The sequence below is a fragment of the Cryptomeria japonica genome, chromosome 6, assembly GCF_030272615.1.
Source record: "Cryptomeria japonica chromosome 6, Sugi_1.0, whole genome shotgun sequence".
In the NCBI taxonomy this organism is placed as follows: domain Eukaryota; kingdom Viridiplantae; phylum Streptophyta; class Pinopsida; order Cupressales; family Cupressaceae; genus Cryptomeria; species Cryptomeria japonica.
This window is the reverse complement of record NC_081410.1, coordinates 453,795,515-453,822,499: the sequence shown is the minus strand read 5'-3', so window position 1 is coordinate 453,822,499 and position 26,985 is coordinate 453,795,515.

Sequence of the window (26,985 nt, the reverse complement as noted above, 5' to 3'; positions counted from 1 at the left end):
TGCCAGCAACATGGTGACAAAATTCATACACCATCACAAGAATTGCAGCCATTTATAACACCATGGCCCTTCTCACAATGGGGGCTCGATCTCATTGGGAAAATCCACCCTTCATCTTCCAATGGACATAAATTCATTATCACCACCACCGAATACTTCACCAAGTGGGTAGAGGCTATCCCTCTTACTTTCACCACCGGCAAGCAAATATCCAAATTCATCCTGAACTATCTAATCTATCAGTATGGCATCCCAAAAGTTATTATCACAGATAATGGAAAACAATTTAAAAACTAGGATGTCAAAAAACTCTACCAAAAATTCAACATCCAACATCACTTCTCCACCCCATATTATCCCCAAGGCAATGGTCAAGTTGAGGCTTCTAATAAAACCTTAATCAAAGTCCTCAAAAAGATAGTCAATGAAGTTGGCCATGATTGGCACCTCCAACTCCATCCCACTTTGTGGGCCTACCACACCTCCATCCGCACCCCCACAGGCGCAACCCCTTATTCCCTGGTCTTTGGCTCTGAAGCCATCCTTCCCCTTGAGATCGAGATCCCCTCTCTAAGGGTATCATTGAAAGACATCCTACCAGAGGAAGAATACATAATTGCCCGCTTACAAGAGCTAGAATTGTTAGATGAAAGGTGCCTCAAAGCCTTGAACCATCTTCGGGTATATCAGAACCGCTTGTGGATGAGTTATCACAAAAAAGTCAGAACCTGAGAATTCCAAGTTGGTGATCTTGTCCTCATGGAGAATCAGAAAAATCTACAAGAAAGAGAAAAGAAATGCAAGTTTGAGCCTAATTGGCTTGGACCATATGTAATCACAGCAAAATATGGATCAGGAGCTTATCAGTTGGCTACTCCTAAAGGTGATCCTTTGGATGATCCAATGAATATCATGCACCTCAAAATATTTTATGCTTAGTCCTCAGAAAGTTTTAAATTGTCAAAAAAATCAAGAAAAAAAATAAAATTAAAAAATTAAAAAAAAATGAGAAAAAGATCCTGCAAAAATCATCACTTTGGTGAAAACCTGGCAAACAGGCGCCTTATGACACAAAAAAATTAAAAAATTAGAAAAATAAAGAAAAACAATTTGTCCACCAGCGAAAACCACTTTGTGGCGCTATGGACAAGTACCTTGGTGAAAACCTCTATGCAGGTGCCAAGGTAAATAACCGGATCCACTGTCTAGCATGTCGATACTACAAATCATCCACCATCTAGCCCACCCATGCACAACATTCCTTCTTTTCTGCCTCCCAATAAAACATGCGTATGATGATGAGTCTTCACCTGAGTCATGAACAAGGAATGTCCCATTAAAACTAAGCTTTTATGCCTTTGTGTAAGCTTCAAGAAGTCTTGAGAAACAATCTCAAATCCACTAGTCACTCTCCACAACCATAGAATCACTTGCCTAATCCAAAAGCCCACTTTTCCCTAGGGATGACCCCTTCCCTCGCCTAGCAACCTAATCCTTCATCCCAGTTCTACTCTTGGCAAAAGGTATCATTTGGTCTCAAGGAAGTGACTTGTTAGATTTTGTTAGATCTTTTCATATAGACTTGCATCTTTTGCCCTACGTCTGCCACTATTTACAACTGCCTGGGTTCTTCCATATCCAGGTACATAATGATAGGTGCATACTGGGGCATATTTCATAGTATGGCATGTTTTTGATCCCTCTTGTATAAACTGGCGACCTAGTACTAGTGTTTATCAACACTTATCTTCTCGTGTACAAGAGGTATCGGTGTGTTTCAGGGTTTCCTTGCACAAACCCACAACTTTGTATTAGTATTTCTTAACACTTGCATTGTTGGGTGCAAGAAATTCCTGTTTGTCTACAGACTCAGTCCACGCCCTGGGTTTTCTATAATCAGTGGTGCAAGCCACTCAGGGCAACATCAAACTAGGTTGGCTCTCCATATTTATTGTGCACAAAATCCCACCATCATTCCATCAAATCCTAAACTCAATAATCCCATGAAGTTCTCAATTTCCCCCACTTCCCATCTATTCCATATTCTTCTATCTAAGATCATTGTGTTATTATTGGCATATTCCCTCTTTTTATTAATTCATTCACATCATGTAGAGTGCATTTCTTAGAGAATCATTTTTTTTTCCACAAAACATTTACCATATAAGATTGTATCAATAAAAGATACACTCATCCATATAGCATTACATTTAGACTGCATCATAAATCATTCACACATGGGTATTTATACATAAAGCATAAAAAACACTCATCCTACATCCAAAAACTATGTCAGCAACACATCATAAACATGCATACATAAGCATCCACTCTGCATCACAAAATAGGTCAGCATAGCACATCCATGATTGCATCCATATATGACATCATAAGACAAACAAAAATAATCCATCACAATAAATGCTACACATCATCTGTCACCAATCAAATCATGTATACATATATATATAAAGAGTAAAATATGTCTATCATGATACAATGACCCCTCATTGGGTCTATTGTGGTGTATATGGGCCCCCATGAGGGCCCATCTTCCCCCACGGTCTCGCCTCTCCTATTCTTCTTTCCAAATTCTTCACAACTACTTCATATTTCTTCCTCATTTATCCCTTCCACCCTGATTCTTCTTCCTTTTTTTTTCGAGAATTTTTTGTCCTTTTTTCGAAAAAATTCTCAAGGGGGCATACACCTCCCATTCTTTATGCTAGGGCATCTTTTCTTCTTCTATCTTCTACACATCACCAAAATTTAGACACTTAAAAATAATTATCTTATTTATTTTAAATTCCTCACATAATTAATTCTAATTCTGATCATGTCTTATACAGGATGTATCCTTCCTGAAACTAGACAATTTGATCCTGTCTTATACAGGATGAATCCTTCCTGAAACCAGATGTTGTGATCTGATCATGTCTTATACAGGATGAATCCTTCCTGAAACCAGTCATTGTGATCCAGTCATGTCTTATACAGGATGAATCCTTCCTAAAACCAGACGTTGCGATCTGATCATGTCTTATACAGGATGAATGCTTCCTAAAACCAAATGTTGTGATTTGATCATGTCTTATATAGGATGAATCCTTCATGAAACCAGACGTTGTGATCTGATCATGTCTTATGCAAGATGAATCCTTCTTGAAAACAGACATTGTGATCTGATCATGTCTTATACAGGATGAATCCTTCCTGAAACCAGATGTTGTGATCTGATCATGTCTTATACAGGATGAATTCTTCCTGAAACCAGACGATATGATCAATCATGTCTTATATAGGATGTATCCTTCCTAAAACTAGATGCTCTGATCATGTCTTATACAGGATGACTCCTTCCTAAAATCGAACTGAATCTAGACCTTATCAATTGAATCAAACAAGATTATTCTTTGAATCAACGCATCATTACACCTCGCTTCAAAGAGGGGCAAAATGTAGACACCTAAAAGTAATTATTTTTAATTAATTTTAATTCCTCACATAAGTAATTAATTAATTATGTTAATTCAAATTCTCCTCAATATTAATTAAATATAATTAATATTGTCACTATAGTATGTGACTGATTTATTTAATAAACCAATCCCTTTCTTTATTTTTCTAAAAAATTAAATCCTCACAAATCTTCCTCTTGGCTAATTAATTTCAATTAATTGGTTAACCTACATGCTTCCTACAAAACATCTTTTTAATTCATCATTAACCTAATAAAGTCTTCTAGAAACTCCCTTATCTCACTTAACCTTATTCTTCTAATTTTTAATTCCCTCCACTCATTCTCTCTCCTAGTGAAGTCCTCCTACAAATCCTAATCCCACCTAACATTTCCTATAATCCCCCTCCTAATGAGTTGCTAATGGATAATCATCATGATTAGCCACGAAGTCAAATCCTTGTCCCTTCCATCCAACCACTAGCTTTTAATGCTCTTTTCCTAGGTGAATGTGAGATCTTCAAAATCTCACAATCCTCCAGGCATCTCCTCTCCCAAGGAATTTTTAATTCCTTCTTATTCCTCCAATCCCCATGATTATCCCTTTTTGGAGAATTTTAAATTCCTCCTCCCCATTCTTCAAGGAATGTCCCATCCCTTGCTCCTCTCAGGGCACATTGGGAAGTCTTCCCAATGCACTTTGCTCTTCTCAAGGTACCTTGGGAAGTCTTCCCAATGTACCTTAAGGAGTGTGGAGACAAGAAATGCCTTTGAGGCATATCTCTTGGTCTCCACACCCTCTCTTGGGCCTTGTGTGAGCTCACAAGCAATCCTAGCCATCCATTCTTCCTCTCCTCTTCTTATAAATTGAGGACTCCATCCCTCCATTCTTCATCTCCAAGTTCAGTAATCTTATGCTACCCTTTTGAGCCTAGAAAAATCATTTTAGAATCCTTATCATGTCAAAATCATCCTAAATCCACACATAATCATCCCATTTCCATCATCTTCCAAATCCATTCCATTTGCGCACAACATTGGAGAGCCATCCACATCAAGCAAGCAAGAGGAGCATCATCCAAGGTCCCCTTCACTTCATCAAACTCTATCCAAAGGAGAAGGTAAAACAATTGTATGAGGTATATACATTTTCATTATTGATGTTTTCATGCATTTCAAATTATGTCTTTGATTTCATATACTTCCATGTTTGATTTGCATGCTTATTAACTAATCCATCTCCACTCATTCTCTCTCCTAGTCAAATCTTACTACAAATCCTAATCCCACCTAACATTTCCTATAATCCCCCTCCTAATGAGTTGCTAATGGATAATCATCATGATTAGCCACGAAGTCAACTCCTTGTCCCTTCCATCCAACCACTAGCTTTTAATGCTCTTTTCCTAGGTGAATGTGAGATCTTCAAAATCTCACAATCCTCTAGACATCTCCTCTCCCAAGGAATTTTTAATTCCTTCTTATTCCTCCAATCCCCATGATTATCCCTTTCTGAAGAATTTTAAATTCCTCCTCCCCATTCTTCAAGGAATGTCTCATCCCTTGCTCCTCTCACGGCACATTGGGAAGTTTTCCCAATGAACTTCGCCCTTCTCAAGGTACCTTGGGAAGTCTTCCCAATGTACTTTGAGGAGTGTGGAGATAAGAAATTCCTTCACGGCATATCTCTTGGTCTCCACACCCTCTTTTGGGCCTTGTGTGAGCTCACAAGCAATCCTAGCCCTTCATCTTGAATCCATCCTAGTCATCCATTCTTCCTCTTCTCTTCCTATAAATTGAGGACTCCATCCCTCCATTCTTCATCTCCAAGTTCAATAATCTTATGCTGCCCTTTTAAGCCTATAAAAATCATTTTAGCATCCTTATCATGTCAAAATCATCCTACATCCACACTTAATCATCCAATTTCCATCATCTTCCGAATCCATTCCATTTGTGCACAACATTGGAGAGCCATCCACATCAAGCAAGAAAGAGGAGCATCATCCAAGGGTGCCTTCACTTCATCAAGCTCTATCTGAAGGAGAAGGTAAAAGGATTGAATGAGGTATATACATTTTCATTATTCATGTTTTCATGCATTTCAAATTATGTCTTTGATTTCATATACTTCCATGTTTGATTTGCATGCTTATTAACTAATCCATCTCCACTCATTCTCTCTCCTAGTCAAATCCTTCTACAAATCCTAATCCCACCTAACATTTCCTATAATCCCCCTCCTAGTGAGTTGCTAATGGCTAATCATCATGATTAGCCATGAAGTCAACTCCCTGTCCCTTCCATCCAACCACTAGCTTTTAATGCTCTTTTCCTAGGTGAATGTGAGATCTTCAAAATCTCACAATCCTCTACGCATCTCCTCTCCCAAGGAATTTTTAATTCCTTCTTATTCCTCAAATCTCCATTATTATCCCTTTTTTAAGAATTTTAAATTCCTCCTCCCCATTCTCCAAGGAATGTCACATCCCTTGCTCCTCTCAAGGCACACTGAGAAGTCTTCCCAATGCACTTTTCTCTTCTCAAGATACCTTGCGAAGTATTACCAATGTACCTTGAGGAGTGTGGAGACAAGAAATGCCTTTAAGGCATATCTCTTGGTCTCCACACCCTCTCTTGGGCCTTGCGTGAGCTCACAAGCAATCCTAGCCCTTCATCTTGATTCCATCCTAGCCATCCATTCTTCCTCTCCTCTTCTTATAAATTGAGGACTTCATCCCTCCATTCTTCATCTCCAAGTTCAGTAATATTATGCTTCCATTTTAAGCCTAGAAAAATCATTTTAGCATCCTTATCATGTCAAAATCATCCTACATCCACACTTAATCATCCCATTTCCATCATCTTCCAAATCCATTCCATTTGTGCACAACATTGGAGAGCCATCCATATCAAGCAAGAAAGAGGAGCACATCAAGTGGAGCATCATCCAAGGGTGCCTTCACTTCATCAAGCTCCATCCGAAGGAGAAGGTAAAAGGATTGTGTGAGGTATATACATTTTCATTATTCATGTTTTCATGCATTTCAAATTATGTCTTTGATTTCATATACTTCCATGTTTGATTTGCATGCTTATTAACTAATCCATCTCCATTCATTCTCTCTCCTAGTCAAATCCTTCTACAAATCCTAATCCCACCTAACATTTCCTCTAATCCCCCTCCTAATGAGTTGCTAATGGCTAATCATCATGATTAGCCATGAAGTCAACTCCCTATCCCTTTCATCCAACCACTAGCTTTTAATGCTCTTTTCTTAGGTGAATGTGAGATCTTCAAAATCTCACAATCATCTACGCATCTCCTCTCCCAAGGAATTTTTAATTCCTTCTTATTCCTCAAATCTCCATGATTATCCCTTTTTGGAGAATTTTAAATTCCTCCTCCCCATTCTTCAAGGAATGTCACATCCCTTGCTCCTCTCAAGGCACATTGGGAAGTCTTCCAAATGCACTTTGCTCTTCTCAACGTACCTTGGTAAATCTTCCCAATGTACCTTGAGGAGTGTGGAGACAAGAAATGCCTTTAAGGCATATCTCTTTGTCTCCACACCCTCTCTTGGGCCTTGTGTGATCTCACAAGCAATCCTAGCCATCCATTCTTCCTCTCCTCTTCCTATAAATTGAGGACTCCATCCCTCCATTATTCATCTCCAAGTTTAGTAATCTTATGTTGCCCTTTTGAGCCTATAAAATTCATTTTAGCATCCTTATCATGTCAAAATTATCCTACATCCACACTTAATCATCCCATTTCCATCATCTTCCAAATCCATTCCATTTGTGCACAACATTAGAGAGTCATCCACATCAAGCAAGCAAGAGGAGAATATCAAGTGGAGCATCCTCCAAGGGCACCTTCACTTCATCAAGCTCCATCCGAAGGAGAAGGTAAAAGGATTGTGTGAGGTACTATAGCATTCACTTCACCAGCTTCTGGCTTCATTGATTCTAGTTCCAAAATCAGAATGCAAGGTTCTTCTTCCTTTTTCTCCTTACTGGTTTCTCTTGAGACTTCAGGATACTCATCCACTTGAACATTAGTACTTTCAATGATTCTATATGTCCATTTTTTGTAACATTTGTAGGCCTTAGTCTTAGTGGAGTAACCAAGAAATATGTCTTCATTACTTTCAGCCTCAAAATTACTAACATAGTCACCTGTCTTGATGAAACATTTACTGGCAAAAATCTTAAAATAATTGACATTAGGTGAACTACCATACCAGTATTCATAAGGAGTTTTATCCTTACCTCTCTCTACCAATATTCGGTTCATAGTGTAGACAGTTGTGCTAACAACTTCTCTCTAGAATTTTTTTGCTACTCCTCCTTGTATAAGCATTGTTCTAGCAGCTTCAACAACTAACTGATTTTTCCTCTCTACAATACCATTTTGTTGTGGTGTCCTCATTGCAGAAAATTGCCTCTTAATTCCATTGTCTTCACAATATCTAGTGAATTCCTCTGAAGTAAATTTACCTCCTTGATCAATCCTCAAACACTTTATCTTCTTACCACTTTCCTTTTCAGATAAGGCCCTGAATTCCTTGAACTTACTAAAGAAATCAGTTTTATCCTTCACGAATGTGACCCACATCATTCTTGAGCAATCATCAGTGAAGATCATAAAATATTTGTCACCTTGAATACTTTTAGACCTTATTGGTCCACAGAGGTCTATATGAACCAAATCTAACAAATGTTCTACTGAAAAATATTTTCTTAAAAGTTGAGGATGTCATCTTTCCCAACTGAAATTCCTTACATAGAGCATTCACTAGTTTTTCCAACTGACGAAAACCTCTTACAGACTTGGATTTACTGACCTTAACAATGTTATCAAAATTTATCTGACAAAATCCCCGATGCCAAAGCCAAATATCTTCTACTTTATCAATTAAACAATTGTTGACTTTAGGATTTAGGTGGAACAAGTTACCTTTTGTCTTCTTGCCAGTTGCAATCAATTCACCTTTGCTCCCATAAATTTTGCACATTCCATTCTTGAATTCCAATAGATAACCTATGTCATTGAGTTGAGATAAACTCAAAAGATTGTGCTTTAATCCTTCAACCTAGTAGACATCATCTGCACTACTCTTTCCATTAAGAGAAATGTCTCCCTTTCCTTTTACCATGCAGGGTGCGTCATTTCCAAATCTCACAACTCCTCCATCAAATTCCTTCAAAGTAGTAAATTTACTTCAGTCACCGGTCATGTGATGTGAACAACCACTAGCTATAATCCAATCATCAAAATTATCCATGCGAGAAACTAATGCCTTCTGATCAGATGTCTCCTCTTTAATGGAAACAAAGAGAATGTCTTCATTAGCATCTCCCTTAAATTCCTCATCAGTGATACCACCATCAATTGCAATGAGACAATCTCTTTTGCCTTTTCCTTTGTACTTCTTGTACTTCTCACACTTATGCTCATTGTCACCATTAGGATAGTTAGTTGCAATGTGTCCAATCTTGTTACATGCAAAATACTTCAAAGGTAACTTACCTTTGTACTTACCTATACCTCTGGGTAATCGCTTGGCCAGCAATGCTTCAAGCTCAATCAGATTGTCTTCATCATCAACTTCTCTATTGGATCTAGATTCATAATTGTGACTGACATCTCTACTTTTCCTCATAGGTGGGTTAGAAACTGAAGCTCTAAATGCATATTCATATTTCTAGGCACTACCATCATAACCATTTAATTCAAATGCAGTATGATGGAGTCAAGAGTTACCTTAGTTTTATCAATAGACTTAAGCTCTTGAATGGCTACAACTCAAATAGCATAGACCAATAGAAGGGTTCTCAACACCTTACAAACCATTGTGACATCCTTCACTTTACCACCTGCAGTCTTGATCTCACCAACTATCTCCTTGATCCTCTAACCATACTATTGAATATTCTCACCTTTAGCCATCTGCATGTTATCAAATTTACCTCTCAAACTCTCTTCTTTAGAAATCTTCACATGCTCATCACTACTATAGATTTCTGCAATTTTCTTCTACACATTGTAGACACCTAAAAATGGTCAACACTTGCGAAGTCATACTTTAACATTTGTGCATTGCCTCATTTTAGGTTGTGCGTCGCATTAACATTTCTCCTATGATTCGTACTTGGTTTTTATCATTTGCGAACATCGAGTCATTCTTCTACATTCTTCATTTATCTTGCTCTCGAATTTGGTCTTGTCAACAACGCTATCCAGTCATGATTTTGATCAATTTTATCCTATTGCATCAATGTGCGTACTCATTTGTCATTATTTTGGACATCGTCAATCCTAATTTAGGGTTTTGTCCTCCTATCAATCTTGCGATCGATTTGTCATCGATCATTGTCCTCTTATCAATCTTGTCATCTGGCGATCGATTTATCATCAATCCTTCAATCTTGTCGTTTAACGATCGATTTGTCATTGGTCGTTGTCATGTTCAATCTTGTCATTTTGTGATAGATTCGTCATTGATCGTGGTCATTTTCAATATTGTCATTTTGCAATCTATTTTGTCATCGATCTTGTCATTGGGCGATCGATTTGTCATCGATCGTTGTCTGTCTCAAATATGTCAATTTGGATCAATTAGTCATTGTTCCTCGTCAATTGGCCCCTTTTTCTCAATCAAATCATTTATCACATTGGTCATTTATCAATCCAAAATCAAATCATGATCGAGTCAATTATCTTTCATCAAGACCTAATTGTCATTCTTGTATTGCTAATTCATCTTCTAGGGTTTTATGATTTAATCATTTAACCTTGTTTTGTCATTTCCTCCTTTAGGATTAATAAATTATTTATTTATCCTAAGTCTTCTCATTGCAATTAAATGTTCATTTAATTGGCTAATTATTCCTCTTTGTGAATTAATTAATAAATGACAAATTATTAATTAATTTAACTAATTCCTAATTTCCTCATTCTCTAATTTCTTAATTTTCTAATTCCTAATTTCAATTTCCTCCTATTTCTCTCCTAAATTCATGGAAATGAAATGTCAATTTGTCATAATTGACAATCAATCAATTTTGACATAGAAGTTGTCATAATTTGTCATAAATTATCAATCAACAAATTTTGCATAGAAAGTGCATAATTTGTCATAATTTGTCATAATTGACATAATTGATTTGCAATTTCCATTTGAATTGAATCATGCTAATCTTGTCATCTCTCCAATTCTTCTATAAATCAGATGATCTTCATCAATCAAAGCTAATTGGTAATCAGACTATTGAATTTCTAGTACTCTTGATCAATAATCTTGTCTACTTGCTTTCAATCATGTATGTGCACTTGTAGGTGAGATCCACAACCAAACCATTTGAAGAGGAAAGAAGAACAATGGAGCCGCATGAAGGAGCATTCAAATCTGCTATTGGTTTGCATATGTCTTTGCTTTTTGAATGTTTTTATTTCATGTCTCTATTGAGTGTTGTTTAGGATAGATCATTGCAATGAATGCATTTGTGATTGAGCTATTATGTTTCTCTTGTTTTGTGATGATTTCCTATTTCCTAACGTACATTAATTAGTGAACCCGATGTAAATCACTAACCTTCTAACCTCTTTATGGTGTTTTGAGTGCTTTCAAGTTGGTTTGCAGGCCAAAAAACCCAAAAACAAGGTCATGCAGGGTTTTCTAGAGACTTCTGCGCCTGTGTCCTGCGTCCTGCACCTATGTTGAGCATTCTGCGCCTGTGTTGAAGACATTCTGTGCTTGTGTCCTACATTCTGCGCCTGTGTCCTGAGTTCTGCGCCTGTGTAAAGTCCAGAACAGGGGTAAAAATGCAGTGTTTTACTTGAAATTTGTTTAGTTTTTGCATTCTATTTTCTGTGCTTTGGATTTTGGTACTAATTATCTGTGCAGAATCTTGGCATATGCATGGCAAAGACAACAAATCAAACTACTAACATGTGTTATGCAGAATCGATAGTCAAAGACAACAAATCAAACTCCTAACTTGGGTTTTGCAGGTTGCCTTGGAGAAACAACTAAACTTGGTGTTTGTCTTTAAATGTTTTAGGCACCTAGTGATTTTTAAATAGGATGGAATGAATCTATGCTTGATTTGATTGTTGAGTGTGACATTGGAGTAGGAGAGTATGCTCTCATCCTTTTGTGTGTCTCCTTTAGAGGGCCTGCCTTCCCAACCACTTTGCTTTTGCAAGCAAGTGATAATCGTGAGAAGGGAACGACCCAAAGTGAGTACGGCTATAATTCCTTGGCATTCTAACTCACTATAAAAAAAATACCCGATGAGCGAAAGCTTTGAAGGAAGTGTTACATGGGAATTGCAGTTACTTGGGAAGTGATGACCCTTGAACTCTTTCTCATATCAACATCTAAGTAGGGCCTCTTGGTCTAAATCGTTCTTGCGCGACTACATTTGTTTGATATCTTGATGGGCTTAATGTCTCAATCATGCTTGTGTGACATCAAGGAGTAACGCTTAACAGAAATCCTTACTACACACCTTGTTTTTAGAGGCCAAAAAACCCTTCTAGTTGCTTGAGAAGGACAAATTCGGATACTTGGAAGAGATACTAAGTTCGCCATGGGGAGATTTCCATGGGGACTGATGCTTGGCTGCCCTGAGAAGTGAGTGCCGTGGAGGGGAGCCCGTGGGGTCAAGTATCTATGTATTCTCCTTGAATCTCATAATGAGTCTACCTCTCAAGTACCTAATGTCTTTGCCTACCATAAGAAATGTGGAAATGAGCATGATTGTCTTGAGTCTAAGTTGCAATATCTTGTATTCTTTGCTTGTCAAAAGTTGAATTGCATCCCATTTCAAAAGCAAAAACAAATTGATCCAACATAAGTTTAAACACAAGAGACATTCATCCAACAAAAGTTTATCAAGATTCAAAATTCATCTTCAAACATGGTTGTCAAATATTGTTCAAAATCTTGTCTCAACATTCATGTCACTTACATTTAAGTTCATCCTAGGTTGAATTTTACAAAAGTCATTGTCAAGTACCAAGGTTAGGTTTCACCTAAGTCATACTCCTTTGCATATCAATAAGAATCATCCATTTGCATGTGTCCTCTTGCATTAAAGTCATACCATTGTCATACATTCATATGTGCATACCCTAGGTCTCTTCATTAAGTTTAGGTCATTATCATATCATATTAGGGTTACTTGCATAGTAATTGTCCCTTAGCATATAGTGCCAAAGCTAGGTTTTGTCATACTTGAGTAATCCAAATTTTTTGATAAACCCTAAGTCATTGTTAAGAAGTCTAAACCTTATCTTTTGTCATCAATGTCATTTTGTCAAACCTAGCTTAGTATCCAAGCATATAGGGGAGACATTGTCATTTTGTCCTTTTGTCACTCGGTCCTTTTGTCCTTTGAGGTCTAGACATCATTTCAATTTCCTAAGGGTCTCTTTTAGATTTGCATTCCAAAAAGTTTGTCAAAATCTTGAAAAACAACCGAAAACATAGATTGCATGCTCGTCTATCTAGTTTGCATTTAGTTGCATATCATATATTATCCTTGAAAAATTCCAAAAATATTGCATTTGCATAGTGACATGTCTATTGAAACAAGGTTCCAAGCACCAATGATGCAACAAAGTTTGACATATCAACCGACAATGCAATCACAATTCTATCCAACCCAACAACAAAGCAACATTGATCAAACTTTTCATGATGATGTAAATGTCCAAATACAAAAACTAGAGGAGAAACTAGCTCAAGAAGAGGAGATATTGGAACAAAGAGTGAAAAACATTGAGAAGAATAGATCACAAATGTCCAAAGTGTTTCAAAAATTTCCAGGTCAAAATCCAAAGATTGAGCCAATTGATGTAAGATCTCTTCTTGAATGATCAGAAATACCAGCTCTCCTCTCCCAAATAGAGATGATAAAACAATTTCAAGAAAAGAGCCAACAACATTATGTGCCTTCACAACAAGAACAAGAAGGTGTTTACTATCAATCACGTTTTCAACCATCACAACCAATGGCTCAACCAATTATCCAACATATTCAACCATCACAACCAATGGTCCAATTTCAACAATATGTCCAACCGGCTATACAATGTCAACAAATGGTTCAACCAATGGTGGAATATCAATGTCAACAACAACAACCAAACATTCAAAAACAAAGGTTGCAGCAGACACCAACCCAAGTTTCAAACATGTCAGAACAATTGAACCAAGTCCAATATCAAAACATGACATCAGACCAAAAGCAAGTTCAAATTCTAGATCCAATCATGTCAAAACCTCGAAAGAAAGGTGGCTTTATTGCAATGCTCTTAAGGAAACTACCAAGTGAGTTCTTTGAGGAAGATCAAGATAATGCACTTATGTCTAGCAATGCATCATCCCCTCGCAAGCAAATTGACTCTCTAGTGACATCTATCCCTACACCTTTAGAAGTTTCACAAGAACCTTCCATATTGTCCTCATCAAATAATACACCCAAGGATGCAATTAGCCAAGGGCTATCCATAATTGATTGCCATGATAATCCAATTCATGATGCACATCCTTGTCATGTTTCAGAAATACAAGACCCATTGCCACCATGCACTTTATTGCCATTACCTATTTTAGAGGACCCTATTCGAAGTCCCTCTTCCTCATGTTCAAGCATTGATTCCTTGCCAGAATCCATCACAAATGTTCAAAGTGCATTTCCTTCATGCCAAACCATTGATCCCTTGCCAGAATCCCCCATGCATATCCAAAGTCTAACCCCATGTAAAGAGGATAATTTAGAGCATAAAGAAATGTGTGTTAAAACAGATCAAGATCAAGATCCTGAAACCTTATCATCCCATCCACTTTGTTTACCAGGACCCCATGTTCCCAGACACTCATGATTATTCCCCTATTCTTGTCAATCATATCCAAAGTCCCATTGACACTCCATTCCCTGAGCAAGATCAAGATATCCCAATCCATCCAATCCCAAATGATCCCCTTCCATTTCATGAAAACAATGTCCTTTCAAATCCCATTGACATTCCACTTCCTGAGAAATATCAAGATATCCTTTCCATCCTTTATGATGATCCCATTGAAAGTCAAGAGCAAAGCAACTTTAAAGAGGATTCCAATGATCTTCCTCCTTGTCAAGATCAAATTATTCCTTTAAATCCTCCACAAGATCCACTTGTTCCTCTATCTCCTTGTCCTAAAGCTCCATATACACTCCAAGATATCATTTCTTATGATGATCCCATTATTCCTCCCATTCCATCTCTTGAAGAGCCTGTCATTGAACCATGTCCACTACACAATCCTAGTCCCCCTCATGATCCTAGTCCCCCTCATGATTCTAACGTGTCAGTGCAAGATGTTCATGAACCCTTGACATGCATAATGGGTTCTTCCACTTTGGTGCAATCCAATCCACTTCAAGATCTCATTATTTCTCTCATATCATATCCACCTCATAATGGACTTGCGTGTTCTTCCCAAAGAAAAGAGTATCCTACAAGTCAAGATATTCATAAAGGCAAAGGAGTAGACCTTCATGAGAAAGAACCCCTTCATATCAAAGAATATACTAAGGGTCATGTCTACACAACTCACTCTCAAGACGTTGGTATCCCTCCATCAAAATCAAAAAATACACCTTCCCCATCATCCCTTCCATCCATCTTAGGTCCTTATATCCCTTCGTCCTCTATGCAAGGTCAGCAAAGGCACACATCCTTGAGTAAATTTCATCCATCCAAAAGAACTCCATTTCATTCATATCCATCCATGCATTCCTTTCCCTCTCCAAGCAATTTGGATGCCAAGTATAAAAGTCATAAGTCTAGCAATCCACATGTATTCAAAGTTCAACATGTCCAATATAATCGACATGTCAAAACAAAGAACAATATGATCTATAAAGAAAAAGAAATATCCAAAAGGCCACAAAGGCCCATTGAGCAAAATAAAGCAAAGTCAAAATATATATGGGTTCCTAAATCCCTTGTGCAAGCAATGCACTCCAAGGAACCACAAAGGCATGAAAAATCAAAAACCATGTGGATCCCTAAGCAGCTCCTTGAAGCACAAAAGCCTAAAGAAACATCCAACTTGGCATCCAAAATTGCTATTCCTCCATCCAAACTGTCCAAGTCTATTCCTCCATCTGTTTTGGGCCCTTATGTCCCAAAATCCATAGCATTTCCTTCGTCAAAATCTCAATATCCAAAATACATCTGTCCTCCATCAGTCCATCACCACTCAAGGTGTGTGCCAATGTCAATCTTGCCAACATTTCCATCCACTGAAGCCCAGTTCTTCCAATACCCTATCCATTATCCGATTCATATTTTCCATCCTTCCATCCCTTGGATCCAATCCTTTGCATAAATTCTTGCCTTAGTTTCATCTCATTTTCCATGTCCTTATCCTACCAGCATCTTTGAGCATACTTTTAAAGGTCATGGTCCATTTCTTTCAAGGCTACTATCCAAAAAAAAAAAAAAGATGCTTGAGTCCTTCTTCCATCCCCTGTCATGTGTCCATCTTCTATTGAAAAAGTAAAAATACAAAAAAAAAGTGAAAAAAAAAAATGAAAAAAAGAAAAAAGTAAAGAAAAATAATTCGTCCACTGGTGAAAACCTAGCAAACAGGCGCCTTGGGCAAGTACTGTGATGAAAACCTGGCAAACAGGCGTCATGCGTAATTTATGAACTTCTTGCACACCACACTTGGGGGCAGGCTTCCTCCTTCATATCATATTGCCCTTCATTATCCTATTGAACTCATGTCATACTCCTTCATATCCTATTGCCCTTCATTATCCTATCATACCATGTCATACTCCTTCATGTCCTATTACCCTTCCTTGTCCTATCATCCCTCATGTCCAGTTTCTCTTTCCACCTTTGATCTTGACAAGGCTAACAATTTTCATGAGCATCACACATCTTGTTTGCAGCTTTTAGTCCATCATAGCTTTTGGTCATTTATCCATTTGCTTATTATAACTTTTCATCCATATTCCCTAGCTTATTGCAACTTTCTGCCACTATCCCGTATCCTATCCCGAACTTCAGTCCATGTCCCTTATCCATTCTTGGTCTTTCTTATCCTATCCATATCTTATCACTATCCATACACTCTTTTTCATTCCTTGATCTTGATCTGACATAAGGACGCAAAATTTAAACATGGTTTCAAAAACCTCTTGACATGTCCCTCATGCCATGTCACTGCTTTACATTGTCATATCCAGTCGCTTGTCCCATCATGCAATAGCCCTTGAAAATTGCATCCGTATTGTCTCCATGATAAATGACCTTTGTCTTCCCTCTATCCACCAACATTTTAGCAAGCCTATTTATTCACCTATCATATTCCTTGCCTTGCTAGACATTGGGGGCAAAATCATAAAAATTGAAAAATGTCCTGAAAAAAATCATAAAAATTGAAAAATGTCCTAAAATAATTCAAAAAAAATTGAAAAATGTCCTGAAATAATTCAAAAAAAAATTGAAAAATGTCCTGAAAAAATCTCTAAAAAATCAAATAAAGTCCTGAAAAAATTCAAAAAAAATCGAATAAAGTCTTGAAAAAAATCTTCAAGCAAAAAAAAAAAAAAAAAATCGAATAAAAGTCCTGAAAAAAGTATCTAAAAACTGAAAAAATGAAAATCCCTAAAAATCATAAAAAGTCCTGAAAAAAATGAACACAAAAACATTTCAAAAACATTAAACTCCAAAAACAAGCATTTTGCAATAAAGGATCTCTCTTTGTGCATAGACAGATCGCTGAGCATACATCCAACGACACGCAATCCAACGTTGTGCTTTGATGAAATCATGCATAAACAGATGAACTCTTTCAATCAACTCAGACATTCAAACTGATCCGAATTGTCATATCAATCAACCTCAAAATCATTTGTCCTTGTCTCTACTATCATGGGTCTTATACAGGGTGTGGTATACTCGAAACTAGACGATGTCCTGTCTTAGACGGGGTACCACATGTCCTAAAATCAGACAGCATGATCCTCCTATCAGCACTTTCAACTTTTGACAATGAAGATCAAGATGTTTGTTTGATTTGTTGGAATTTGTGCATCTTATCTTTTTACTGATTTATCTTTGGCTTCGGTCATGTTCCTATGTTGCTCGATGATGTCACTGAGTGATTTAGAGTGATCGGGATGGATCATGATTCTTTTCCTTTTTGTTGTGATTGTTGTTTGTCTATGATGTGTCTATCTTTTGCAAAAAGGGTTGCATTTCAGCTCTAGCCTTCAATGCCATGATGCTACGCATCCGTTTTGCTACATAAAAATAAAGGCTCTCACCTACAAAGTGCATTACTGAAAGCAAGTTTTCCTTCATCTCTAACTGTCCTCTGTCTAATTTTTGCTTACTAACATTTCTTCCATCAGTCTTGTCAATCTGTTTGCTCCTATCATTTTCTATCATTCTTATCGATCAATTGGCCTCTTTTCTGGACATTTCCAGCCAATTCCTCAAGGGGGCATGCATATGTCATTATCATTGTCTGGGGCATTTTCATTACTATTCTTTGAAACAACACTTAAAATCGCATTGTCTCAAAGAGGGGCAAAATGTAGACACCTAAAAATGGTCAACGCTTGCGGAGTCATACTTTAACATTTGTGCATTGCCTCATTTTAGGTTGTGCATCGCATTAACATTTCTCCTATGATTCGTACTTGGTTTTTATCATTTGCGAACATCTAGTCATTCTTCTACATTCTTCATTTATCTCGCTCTCGAATTTGGTCTTGTCGACAACGCTGTCCAGTCATGATTTTGATCAATTTTATCCTATTGCATCAATGTGCGTGCTCATTTGTCATTATTTTGGACCTCGTCAATCCTAATTTAGGGTTTTGTCCTCCTGTCAATCTTGCGATCGATTTGTCATCGATCATTGTCCTCTTATCAATCTTGTCATCTGGTGATCGATTTATCATCAATCCTTCAATCTTGTCGTTTAACGATCAATTTGTCATCGATCGTTGTCATGTTCGATCTTGTCATTTTGCGATCGATTCATCATTGATCGTGGTCATTTTCAATATTGTCATTTTGCAATCTATTTTGTCATCGATCTTGTCATTTGGCGATCGATTTGTCATCGATCGTTGTCTGTCTCAAATATGTCAATTTGGATCAATTAGTCATTGTTCCTCGTCAATTGGCCCCTTTTTCTCAATCAAATCATTTATCACATTGGTCATTTATCAATCCAAAATCAAATCATGATCGAGTCAATTATCTTTCATCAAGACCTAATTGTCATTCTTGTATTGCTAATTCATCTTCTAGGGTTTTATGATTTAATCATTTAACCTTGTTTTGTCATTTCCTCCTTTAGGATTAATAAATTATTTATTTATCCTAAGTCTTCTCATTGCAATTAAATGTTCATTTAATTGGCTAATTATTCCTCTTTGTGAATTAATTAATAAATGACAAATTATTAATTAATTTACCTAATTCCTAATTTCCTCATTCTCTAATTTCTTAATTTTCTAATTCCTAATTTCAATTTCCTCCTATTTCTCTCCTAAATTCATGGAAATGACATGTCAATTTGTCATAATTGACAATCAATCAATTTTGACATAGAAGTTGTCATAATTTGTCATAAATTATCAATCAACAAATTTTGCATAGAAAGTGCATAATTTGTCATAATTTGTCATAATTGACATAATTGATTTGCAATTTCTATTTGAATTGAATCATGCTAATCTTGTCATCTCTCCAATTCTTCTATAAATTGGATGATCTTCATCAATCAAAGCTAATTGGTAATCAGACTATCGAATTTCTAGTACTCTTGATCAATAATCTTGTCTACTTGCTTTCAATCATGTATGTGCACTTGTAGGTGAGATCCACAACCAAACCATTTGAAGAGGAAAGAAGAACAATGGAGCTGCATGAAGGAGCATTCAAATCTGCTATTGGTTTGCATATGTCTTTTCTTTTTGAATGTTTTTATTTCATGTCTCTATTGAGTGTTGTTTAGGATAGATCATTGCAATGAATGCATTTGTGATTGAGCTATTATGTTTATCTTGTTTTGTGATGATTTCCTATTTCCTAACGTACACACATCATAAGCAGTCTCCAGACAATGGACATCAACATACTCTGAATCAGACAAAGAATTGAGAATGGCCTCCAATGCTTGATTATTTTCTTGGATCTCTTTCTTTTGATCATCAAACATAATCCCACTAGGTGAAACATATTGAGTAACAACATGTTCCCAGTATTGACTTCCTTGACTCTTGATATATATTTTCATTCTATCACTCCATATTTTGTATTTTTCCTTATTAAACTTCAGACCTCCTTTCTTCATCATGTTTTTCAAGATCTTTACCTCAAGTTGTTAGGCTTAGACACTAGAAGACCTGAAATTCTCCTATACCAATTGATGGTATGATGAATCAATAAGGATCCAGACAACTACTGAGAGGGGGGGGGGCAATCAGTGGATAGAAAACTTGACACAACTTTCACCAAATGAAAAAAAACAACCTCTCAATTCAAACTCAGAATTGACTGGTTCAAACACTGAACTAACAAATGCAATCACTGTCAAGTACACCAGTTGATTGTCATAATAGAATAATAGTAGAACAACTTTGAAACTCTCAAACCATTTGACCATAACATCCAAACACTTTATTGAAAAAAGTAAAAGCATATTTCAAATTGTCGTCAGTCATCATATCATATCTAAGTGGGTTTAGCAGTTAAGAAAATTAACCATAGCAAACATAACCATAAAAAAATTCACCACTTGACACAATAATTTTGACATGGAAACCCAAATAGAAAAAACCATGGTGGGGATGAATAGGCATAAGTTTTCAGAACACTTCTGAAGTTTGCCATGTTAGGAGCCAAGCCTGTTAAAGCTTTAACAAAAGTCCTATTAGGAATAGATCCTATTAGGGACCACCTGGTTAACGTATTGACTATAATGTGCTATTATAAATAATACCTTGTTAGGAGTAACATCGGTAGAGGATTTTAAATCCAAGCTAATGGATCACTTGGTTAGAGGATTTAGATAACACTAAGTCTGTTAGAGCTTACCTTGTTAGGGGATTTGATTGTTGTAATTGTTAGAGAACAATAGGGGTTTGTTGATTTGGTGAATAGCACTACTCTTCTTGATCAGATCCTTTTCATGCTCCTAACTACCTTTACACATACTGCAGATACATCTCCTAGTTCAGCAACCAATCACTCTTGCACTCAACCAAAATTGCTAACACTACAACAAAAAAACTCATCAACCTTATAAGCAAACAACAGGTCGGTAACACATCACAAGCCCAAGATCTCATAAAGATTACAAACAAATTAGTTCAAGTATGACCATTGGATTACATAGCAATCATTACACATCATTCAAGACAATCTCTACCGCTCCTTGATCCCTGCTTCATTGATCCCTGTAACTCATCATGCGATTTCCACTTCATGCGATGTACTCGCTCATTCCCAAGATAAAACCATTATCTCTACATGTCAAAAACCATTTAAAACTCTTCACATACAACACACATACATGGCATAATCATTAATATTCATCATTTGATCATAAACCAATACAACCGATTCACCAAGCTCCATCGATTAGGGTTTGGCACATCAACAGGTAGGGTTATCGATTGATCTCACTTCTTCTCAAGTAATACTGGTTTCCTTCACTATCTCACCTACCAATTGAAAAACAACATCATTACAACATCATTACCATTTATAATTGACATCAATGACAACATAATTGTTCATCACTGCAATATTCATGAAAATGCCAACAAAAGAGACCAAAAGAGATCTCAACACTTTGCATCATCCCCAAGTAGATAACACAAAGGACAAAAAATAGAATAATTGGGATTCACATAGTAGAATGTCACAATAGATTTGACCTCTTTATTACCTTACACCAACAAAGTGACAAGGGTCATCCAAAGAGAACCTAACACATCACGGGGGAAACATTACGAACAAGCAAGAGAGGAGAGAGAATCTTCAACATGAATGAGGCTAATCAAGCAAATCATCCACCTCCCAATCTTGTTGAACATTGTTTTGGGAAGGTGGACAAGACACAAGAGGATCAAACTCAAGAATAGTAGATGGAGATTCTACAAGTTCTAAAAAAGGACCATGCTCTAATGATGAGTCACTTTGTCTGTCACTAGGAGCTAGAATTAATGCTTTTGAATATTGTTTAGATAGATCATTGTCAACATCAATAAACTCATACATATGATCAGAATCATTAGAATCAACATTGTTATTATGAACAACATCATCATCCATTTCTTCCTTAATATTAATAAAAATAAAATCCATAACACAAAAAGAGCATGAACCATCATTTTTCTGAAGCATTTTTAATCTTGCTAATTAGGTTGAACTTCCTCCCTATGGTTAGGCAAAGGTTGGACAAATCAAAGCATCAATAGTTGGTGTCTTTGGGGAGGAAATTGTTTAAGAATCAATTTCATGAGCCTTAGCACGACATCTTCATCAACGTTCTCTCACACAACAGTTTCTTTTAGTTTTAGCCGAGGGTTGTGAAATTTGAGGATCAATGGACATAGTTTGTTTTTCTCCCTTTGAAGGAGGAGGAATGGGAGAAGGTCTACTAGGTTGGGAAATAAGAGATGCCTGGAACTTTTTTGATAGATTTAGGAGGCAAGATTGCAACATATATAGGAGGAATAAAAGGTGTACAAAGGATACCAAGTCCATCATGAGGAGGAGGAATAGGTATAGGGTCTCTAGGTTTACTCAAAGATAATATCATCTCATTTTTCCACTTTTGATAAGATAGAAAGAGAGCATCACTTCAAGGCTTAAGAGACTCAAATTGTTTAGGCCAAAAGTAATCAAGGGTGAAATTTTAACACCTTGCCATGGGTTGATACATGCTATAATTAATTGTTATGATAGTGCCATTATGAGGAAATTTTAGACATTTATGAATAGTAGAAGGGATCACTTTCATGAAAGAGACCCAAGGATGTCTCAACTTCCCAAGAAATTGATCACTATAGGAATGATAGAAAAAGTCACATCTAAGCACTTAGTACTTGTTAAGAGTGGCTAAAATTTTTGCTTCTTCATTTTTTATTGTGCCTCTTGAGTCCCTAGGGTTAGGATTTATCAAGTGGCTTGGAAGGGTTTTAGTTTTATTCGCTTAGTTGCAATAAACCCTTCTCATTCTATAATTCATTGTTGATTGGTTGCAGTAGGTCACAGTCCCTTAAGTTGTCATCTAAAGGGTTTCATATCATGAGATTACCATCCTTGTGTCCTAGGTTTAATTTATTTGAATGGTTGCCTTTTGCATGTGGGATGGGTTAATAAATATTGTGTCATAGTCCTAAGTCCTAGGCTCCCTTAATGTTCTGAATATCAACGACCCCATCCCCCACAGTTCATTTTCCAAGTGTGGATTTTATCACTTAAGTGTCGGCTCAGGCAGTTCCAAGTGTTGCAGGATGGTGGGACTCACTATGTACTGCTTTCTAAACTTACCCTACAGAGTCTTCATTGTGTCACTTTCAATACTACAGGGCAGTGGGATACATGCTAGGGAGTGCAATTTTTCATCTCGTGAGCCTTCATTACCATCAAAATAAGTCTTGCATGATACTGGGATGTTGTTTAACTAGAGGGAAATTACACCCCGCAAGGCTGCTTCTAAAGACTTTTAGGGCCTTCAAGCTAGCAAGGAGCAAGATGTATACTAGCCCTGCTATCCAACACAAAGGAAAAAGGTTTACAACCAAGATGCATAATGCTAAGAAAAAGTGGAAAAGAGATCTAGCGAGATGGGGAGATACAATTTAAAGGCACATAAACTTTACCCTGCAAGGGTTATAAAGTCGTAAAGAATGTGTTATGGGTTGGCGGGGAAAGCATCAATTCATTTCCCTGCCACCCTGCAAGCTAAAAACAGGGAGTCTAACCATGTCGTGGGCTAGCAAGCAAGAAGGAAAGAAGCCTTCCCTGCTACCCCGCATAGCTAGAATAAGGTCATTTTGCTAAGTCTACTAAGAACAACAAAATAAAATTCAGATCTTACCGACAACACGCATCTCACCGAAAATTGATCCTATGGGTTGGCAGGAAGAATTTAAGAGCAAAGGGAGTTCACCTTGTAGGGATGTTGAAGCTAAAGGAAAAGTGGTGTGGGTTGGAAAGATAGGTGAAACAATGAAGGAAATTTTTCCCCTCTATCCTGTGACTAAAATAAAGAAAAGAAAGAGCCATTGTGGGGTAACAATATATGTAGAGATAATAGGGCCCCACCACCCTGCATGCAAGAGATAAGTGAAATGGTCATCCCGCAAGGTAACAAAGAAAAAAAGGAAATGGATAGCCACTATATCCCATGCCTAGGATAGTGACATGAGGTTGCTATTGTGGGATAACAAAGTGCATGGAGAAAACCAACCCTCACTGCCCCACAACATGAAAGGTGACAGGAGGAATACCTTGTAGGGTAACAAATAGAAGGAAAATAAGAGGCCCTGCTATCATACAGGGGTAAAATCATGTACAAAGATGATGAAAAGTGTGCCATAGGAAGAGTTTTAAAACTTAATAGAAAATCAAAGGTGGTGAACAATAAATTCCAATGTGCCATGTCATCGGTCAAAAGGATCAAACTATGATCTTAGCCATCTATTTGTGGATCAACAATAGGGTTTGAATTTTGAAGCCACCAACCTACCAAAGCACGCACATATGAATTAATGGTGAAATCTTGATGAAAGATAAATACAAAGCCCGAAGCATAATTGTTCACACTACATTCAAAGAGAAAGCACAGAGTGACCAAAGACCAACCCAAGGCAATCAAGAGCAATCTCAGAGCTTCAACAATGACCAAGTGTGTTTAGTAAACAAGTAAATATCAAAGCTCTCTCTATATTTTGCAAAAGGGGAATTAGTGAGTGTGTGGGGTATATTGTGAGGAAACTAGGAGTTACGTAGGGTTTGTTCTTAGAATAGAAGTTTATTTTAAGATCCTCGAACTGTGAAAATGGCCTTCGCAACTAAGAACATTGCTTATCCTTCCACTGAAAAGACTCATAAGAAAGGAGAAAGTTCCACCACACTAAAAATTACCCATGCTACCCCTTTGGTAGTCATTCACCCAACACTCCCCATTTTGAATGTGTCTGTCATAGAACCAAATCCTCCTATTGTTGCACAAACCCCTCCAAGTGTTGAACCAAACCAGCCCTCCCAAGAAGAAGCCCCGAAGCCAAAAAGGAGGAGAATAGTGAAAAAGGTTGTCACCTTGACTGCTGAAGAAGCTCTTATTGTTGATAAGCCCAATTCGTCTTCTCAAGTAATTACCCCAAAACTTGCAAGAAATAAGGCTCCCACCAAGAAACATGTTGCTACATCATCCACACAAGTCCCTCCTACTGCAGGAAATCCCCAAGTTGTAGAACTGGACCTGTAGAAGGATTATTTGAAACGAGAAAGAAGGAGAGCCCCTACAAAGAAAGCCACAACCTCATCTACAAAGAAAACCTCTATCTCATAAGAAAATTCTCATGCTATAGAAGATCCTATCCCCACTATATAGAAGAAACCCTTGTAGGCCTCATCTTCTTCAGTGCCAGACAAGAGTGCTAATGAAATTGTAGGTGAAGTGGAGGAACAACTAGAGGAGATGGAGAAGAGAGAAAAGAGAGAGGCAAGGACCTTGCACCTATTGGAAAAATAGTCAACAATCACCTTGGGATTTATGACAAGGCACTAACCACCTCCCATGTGATCCATATCTCTATAGTTTGTATTGGGCATTGATAGATCGGTCTTTTGACGCAATGACAAACTGGGCCAACAAATGGTATCAGAGCTTTGGGTCACGGGTTTGAATCCCCTTGTATAGCACTAAGGGGGAGATTGCTGGCAAAATGGTTAGCGCTCAACTTTGGATTCATGACAAGGGACTAACTGTCTCCCATGCAATCCATGTCTCTATAGTTTGTATCAAGTGTTGATAGATTGATCGTTTGATGCAATGACAAGCTGGGCCAATAGCACCAAAACCTCTTAGAGTTGTTCAAAGGCTCCACCACGCATGAACACATTCAAAAATGTCTTTACTAATAAGAGTTCTCACTATAGAGATGCCATCACTATAGATAGGGGGTGGGACATCTTCTATTATTTCTATGGGAATAAGAATAAGGCAGCTCCAGTTTCAAACCACTGGAACCTCAATTTGGGAAAACTTGTAGTTCCAAATATTTTTGTAGAGACAATGTTAATCAGGGAGCTTGCTAAGCACTACCACTCTCTGAGTATGACTGTAAGGATGGCTAGTGGTCATATTTTGGTTAACATAGATAGGGAAGTCATTATTCAGTGTTTTGACTTAGATAGAAGTGCCCTCAAAACCATCAATATGAAAAATCTAGGGGTGGAATATAATGCAAGGAGGAGCTTTTATAGAGAGAAAGTGTTGCCACACTATATGAAGAAGTTGTTTAGAGGAGGGTTGAATTATATTTTAGACTCAGAGAAAGAGCCTTTCCATTTTTCCTCCTTTTGAGAATTATTTTGCAAAAACTAATTATGCTATATGCTAAATTTTGGGAGAGGATTATGGTTTGACTCAAATGCTAGTTGAATACATGATGATGACCATTAAAATCTATCATCTTGAGACTAATAACATGAAGAGCTGATGCAAGAAAAAGATGACAAAGATTAATTGAACTTTAAGCATTATTCTTTATTTTGTCACCTAATACTCTTCCAAGACATAATAGATTGGGATGATGCCCTACAGGTAAAAAAATTTGATCCCCAAATAGGAGAATGGTGGTCAATCCAAAGATGAACTTAGGTGTGGGACAAAGGGTCCTAATACTTAAATTACAAAGCATTCTTTGATTATTTTGTAGCAAAGGTTTTAAGAATATTTTTTGTTCAAATACCAAGGCTCCCAATTGACTTGGTCAAAATTTTGAGGATAAAGAATGCATGTGCCAATAATGTTGAGTATCCAGAGGGCACATTTGTTCACAAATTTGGAGATTTTTTATGCTATTCAGATTATACAATTATCAGAGTATATGAGTGTCCACAGCCACCTCACATCCTACCAATTTTCATGTGGATGGAAAAGGATTTAATAAGAATTAAGAAAAAAAGGCAACATCTTTCCCGCATGATTGTATATGGAGATCTAAATGTGGGGAGTGATACCTTGGAGAAGGTGTAGAGCTTCATGGTAAACACCTACTGCCTCCAAGTAAGTGAGATACAAATTTTTGATTCTGAGGGGTATATTAATGAATTGAGAACACAAAAGATGAAGGTGAGAGGCTACTCCCACCAATTTGATGAGCATGAGGACCTAATAAGGAACTATGGTCCCAAGGAGGATGTTGAGAGAAGGAAAAAGTGGGATTATCTTCAGAAGCTAGAGATGGAA